Source organism: Salmo salar, chromosome 09 (genome assembly GCF_965601325.2).
Source record: "Salmo salar chromosome 09, fSalSal1, whole genome shotgun sequence".
Lineage (NCBI taxonomy): Eukaryota > Metazoa > Chordata > Actinopteri > Salmoniformes > Salmonidae > Salmo > Salmo salar.
The window spans coordinates 64,812,573-64,818,572 of NC_138299.1; positions in this window are offsets into that span (position 1 = coordinate 64,812,573).

Genomic DNA, 6,000 nt, shown 5'->3' on the forward strand with positions numbered 1-6,000 from the left:
GTCAAGAGAAGATCCACAGGTAAGACTACCTGCGCAGTAGTGAAGGCCATACTAGTCACTTCGACATTCTTGATGCCCAAGGTGGGGCCCTAAATAGTTAAAAAATCTATAGAGTAACCTAAAGTAACTGGTTAACAGATTTAAAGGCGAAGCGCCACACTAGAAGGGGCCCTGTGAAAAACAGTAAAACTCTTAACTAATTAAATCCAATTAGGGACAACCGGCCTATAACCCTAGATTGGTAAATGGTTACGTTTTATGACCTAAAGTAACTGTGCAGGATAGCCATGGTGGATATAGTTGGTAGCAGATAAAGCAACTTAAAGTAATTAGTGAAGAAAAGGCCTTTTGATTTTGGATAAGATATAAGTAAAAGGAATCAAAATGGTTCAAACGAAGGCTCAGCAATACCAGTGACCCTAATACCCATCCTAGAAGTGTGGGATCATTTGCCAGAAAAAGAAAAAGGGATGTTAATAATGAAAGGAGAAATTAACTGTAAAAAATGGGTTAAGGTAATGGTAGAGCTGAAAGTAGGGCAATTCTACTGGAATCAGTTTATAAGGCAGCATAGACTGATACTGACCAGAGCCCCTCTCTCCGGTGTATTGGCAGAAGCAACACTGGAGACTTGGGTGGCCTGGTAAAAAAAAATGTAAGAAGAAAGGAGGGAAATTTAGGGAAAATGGACAGATGGTTGGTGGTGTTTGGTAAGTATGACCCCACCTTGATTGTACGGACATGTGAGTATGTGGATCCAGAGAATGTCATGAACGTCACACCCACAATAGTAACACAAGCAGTCCATAAATTCAGCTTACACTATGAGAGGGGAGTGCCTAGTGCAGTGTGTGGGTATAGTAACTTAAGAAGGTAGAAATAGTGAATGAGGGGCCTTGGGGAAGCGATGGGGGGGGGGGGCAAGCAGTAACGCAGTGTCCCCTATAACGTCAACACCTATGGTGTCCTCAGAAACGGAATGGCACGCACGCTATTTACAGCTGCATGAGAAGTGGGACAGACAGGACCAGTTACCTGGAGGGAGAGGTTCAGGGTCATTTAACCTAGACCTGGCAGGGTTGGCTCCTCAGAATCTACCTTCACCTCCCTCTTAGCAAAAAGCCTTTTCTTACGGACACCCTTCCACTTCCATTCCAAAGGAAGTAGGGATACATGGAACTCGAAGGGAAGAAAGTAGACATGCCCAGAGTTGCGGAACGAACATCCTGAGATTTGACGGGTCCCCTCAGGAGGAAAATGGGGGATCTGGCGCTGAAGGGGTAGAGTATGTTTCTGGGACAGATGGGAGTGAGCGAATGGGTGGATGTTGATTCAGAAGAGGAGGAGAGACACGAAACGCTAGACGCCAGTCCAGGGAGGACACTGCCATGGCGTTGGTCCCGGATTGAAAGGACTGGTGATAGCAGAGTAGTAGTTGCCTCCTCTAAACCCAGAGTGTTTAGAGAAAACTATTGAGCCAGTACAAGTGGCTAGAACCTCACCCAGGGCAACCCAGAGAGAGATGGTTGCAGATAAAACCTCTATGATTACAGAACCTAGGGGACAAAAGGAAATGAGCAGGGGTGGCACATCCACAGGGGTCCGAGACCAAAGTGAGCCTGGGTCAGGCGGGGGAAATAGCAAAAGGAAAAGGGAGGCGAATGGAGATGGGTCAGCTCCTAAGCAACATCCCGCCACTATGCCCCTGGAAATAAAGAGAATTATAGTGTCTCCCTGCCAACCCGAAATAAGGATCACTCTGGCGGAAGGCAACATCTGCGGGGCACACACTCAGGCCATTACCAATGCCGCCAATGATTATCTGAATAATGCATGAGGTTTAGCACAGGAAATTAGTTATTGGGCGGGATCTCGATTAGAGTTAGAAGGTTAAATCTCGGCCGGGATATTTGGGGGTACCATAGAGGAATCTGCAAAAGCCAGAATAGAGGGACTGAAATGGTACTTGGACAGGTACCATAATGAGCCCTCAGGGTTGAGACACATAATGATTGTGGCCTACTCCCAAGGTGACTATCAGCGGGGAATTAGAATTAATTCATATGGCCCAGGAATGGGGGTGAACGGATCATGTGGAACCACATACATAGGAAATGAAATGACCACACGGGTGGGGAGTGGGAGCCCACAGACATACGGTCAGGACAGAGGACAAGTTCAAGGGGACACTCCAGGACACCTCCAGGCACCACTCACTGTGGATCAGGCCCAGCCAATCAGAAGGAGTTTTTCCCCACTAAAGGGCTTTATTACAGACAGAAATACTCCTCAGTTTCATCAGCTGTCCGGGTGGAGGTCATGGGCTGGAGTGGTTACACGTGGTCTGCAGTTTTTAGTCCATACTGCCAAATTCACCAAAACAACGTTGGAGGCGGCTTATGGTAGAGAAATGAATATTAAATTCTCTGGCAATAGCTCTGGTGGACATTCCTGCAGTCAGCATGCCAATTGCATGCTCCCTCAAAACTTGAGACATCTGTGGCATTGTGTTGTGTCACAAAATTGCACATTTTAGAGTGGCCTTTTATTGTCCCAAGCACAAGGTGCACCTATGTAATGATCATGCTGTTTAATCATCTTCTTGATATGCCACACCTGTCAGGTGGATGGATTATCTTGGCAAAGGAGAAATGCTCATTAACAGCAATGTGAACAAATTTGTGTACAACATTTGAAAGAAATAAGCTTTTTGTGCATATAGCACATTTCTGGGATCTTTTATTTCAGCTCATGAAACATGTTGCGTTTATATTTTTGTTAAGTATATGTTCTGAGGACAGAACAGCCCATTGTTACCCCTCCTAGATCATGGGTGAATAAGATGGATGAGGGAACACGTGAGACACGGTTCACATATGGGGATTATGGAAACTTTGCCAACCACCCCTCCTCAAAGCGCTTAATATTAGTTCAGGGCCTCATTCTCCCTCTCAAAAACTATTTAATGGAAGTGGCACATGATGTCATGTTGCAGGAACTTAGGAGAAAGATAAAAAATAATTAAAGTTGAAACTAAAAAGAAAAGAAGAGTTGGAAGAATCAGATGGAGATGACTCTAGATCTGAGATGTTAAACAGCAACAGCACCTGGGCTCCCAGTGCTTCCACCAGAGGAAGTGCTGGCAGTTTTGATCTGCACTCTACCAGATTGCTACAGGAAGCTGGGTTATGCAAACACAGGCGGTACACATGACAACCTTGCTTCAGTCTGATGAACATATTATATATAGACAGTGTTGCCTAAAAGAGAGACAACATATAGACTTCTTGGCTAAAGATAAACATTTACTAGACACTTACGGCTTTTGTGGGTAACTTCAGACAGCTGAAGTAACAGCAATACTGGAAGGACTATTGAAAGCTAAAGACAAACACATACAAAACGTGAGGATAATAACTGATAGTGATTACTGCCATAGAGCCCTAAAAGAAGACTTAGGGATATGGGAACAAAATGGCTATGAAGGAGCCAAGAGAAAGCAGTTTGCGAACCAGGTGTATAGGCTAAGATAGCTGAGTTGCTAATGGACCTGCAACATTAAATAATACACCAGAAAGCTCATGTGAAGTAGGGAAAGTACTGGCAAGGAAATGAGGAAGTGGACGCTATTGCTCAGATGAGGAGTATAAAAGCGGTAGGGGTGGGGTGGAGCTGGGAAAATACTTCTGATGGGAAAATGGTTACTGAGGAAGCCGCTGTTGAGCTGATCTCTGGTGTCCCTATGGGTTTAAGACACCAAGGGATCAAATGAACTAGGGAAAAGCTGAAAGCAATGGGATATACAGTGAAAAGTAAAACATTGGCTAATACAGTGAAAGATCGTGCTACATGTCAAACGTATAACCCTAGTAAAACAGGAAAACGGCAACCTGGTCTAACCATAAAAAGGATATGATGGGACCGTTGCCAGAAAAAGGCCAGAAGGGGGAGGATTAAGCATGTGCTCTTGCTGACTCCTGTACATGCAATAGTGAGGCCAATAAGAAAAGCTACTGGCAGGGAAGCAAGCATTGGCCACCTTACATTTAGGGTGCCAACATTTAGGAATAACTAGGGAATTAAGAATGACAATGGTTCCCGTTTTAAAAAGAAATGGAGGAAAATGGGATCGTATGAGTTTGCTCCCCCGTAAACAATCGAACGGCCTGGTAGAGAGGTCTATTGCACTTATAAAAAATTGGAATAGCGAAAAATATGAATGATGACCACTGGAGTGACAAAATAAGGATTGTTTATAAACAATAGGAACCAAGATAATAGAAATACGCCTGCTTATGAACGAAATGGGCGGCCATTTGAGACTCCAGAAATAGGCAGGAAAGGTACCGTTGGGGATACCACACTGTCCTCTCTCCCTAGGGCAAGAAGTGTAGATTAAGACATAGGGAAGGGACACAAGTGGCAGACCTATTCAATGAAAATATGACCAAAAGGATAAGGTAATACAAGTCCTAGCTTCTAACACAGACTTGTCTGAAAAAGTAGGAATACAGTGCGTGGATCAATTAAAAACCCATTGTGATTAGCTAATAACCTAGTATCGGAAAATTGGGCTAAATCAGCACTCCAAGGCAGATCCTATGACTGAACCTAGAGCCCAAGTAGCATTTCCTCTGTTGGTGGAGGTAATGAATGTGAAGGGCCTAGTGCTTGTAAGAAGGGGACACACCCACATATGGCTCAGAAGAGCCTTAGCGCTACTAGAGCTTGCGAAGGACGGCATGTCTAGCAAGGTGTCTGAAGGTCTGAAGTGGCTGTAGACTGCAAGTGTGCCACCTGCCCCGGGACGCTGTTGCTAGTAGTCTGGAAGGGTCCTGGGAAGGAAAGGCCAAGAAGGATACCGGGCGGGAACGATGCCCTGATAAGATTAGATGGATAGTAGTTAACCTACTCCCTAGACTGAAATTAGTTGAGGAGTGGGAAAATAAGGGTAATAAAGTAATGATGACCACTGACTGTACCTGTAAGTGTGATGGTGCCCAGTTGTTTAAGTGTGAAAAATGTAGAGAAAAGGGTGACCATTAGAGCTAGGAGGAGGACTAACGCAATTCAGGGTCACTTGATGATCTCAGGGAATAGGAAGCCCCTCCCAGAGGGAGCAACCGGACAATTGTTTGAAAGAACTATTAAGGTGTGGTGCCACGCAAAGGTGTTTTTTCAATCTTTATGCAGGTAGCACCAGGATTTACAGAGCCAGAAAGACCGAAACTGAAACCACCTAAAGTAAGCGGTAAAAAGGGTAAACAAAGTGTTCCAAAGAAGGAGGCCAGAGATACTGCGAAAAGGGTGAGTATAGATGATGGAGAAGGAGGAAGAGCTGGGCATGGTGGGGAGCCTTCCAGGAAGCGTTCATTCTTCTTTAGACTCCCTAACATTCTCAGACGATGAACCTCTTCTTAAGCAGGGTCGTCCACCAAAGTGTAAATACTGTTACCATGGGAGCATTTTGGGAGCTGTTTCTAGTACTGATGGAGGTGACTCTGTACTTGATTGGGGAGCCAGGCTGGGAACGAATGCATGATAGAGTAGGGATAAAGACAACGGAAAGATTAAACCAGACTGACTACATTCCAGTGTTTGAGACCCAGGCCCTCCTGATGATATGTGAATGGGGGCTGGGACTTAACTCCATTAAAAGGGGTTCGCTATTCAGGCACTGGAATTTCAACAGAAATGGGAAAATATTTTGAGGGAAGTAGGGAAAGAGTTAAATGAAACTCGAGCTGGAGGCGCGCAGAGACTAGTGAATTGGACAGTGGACGGTTGACTGTTGACTGTCACTTAAATGATGAGGTTGGTTACTGGGTTTTGGATTTGAACTGGGACTGTAAATATTTATACTGGGTCACAGTGCACTGGACTAGAAGATAAAGCCATACAAGTGAACTGGATTAAAAAGTAGGGAGAACAACCAAGGCTGTACTCAGATTGGTATGTTCGGTATTTTAAAGGGGACCCGGACACTCCTTTATGGGAAAA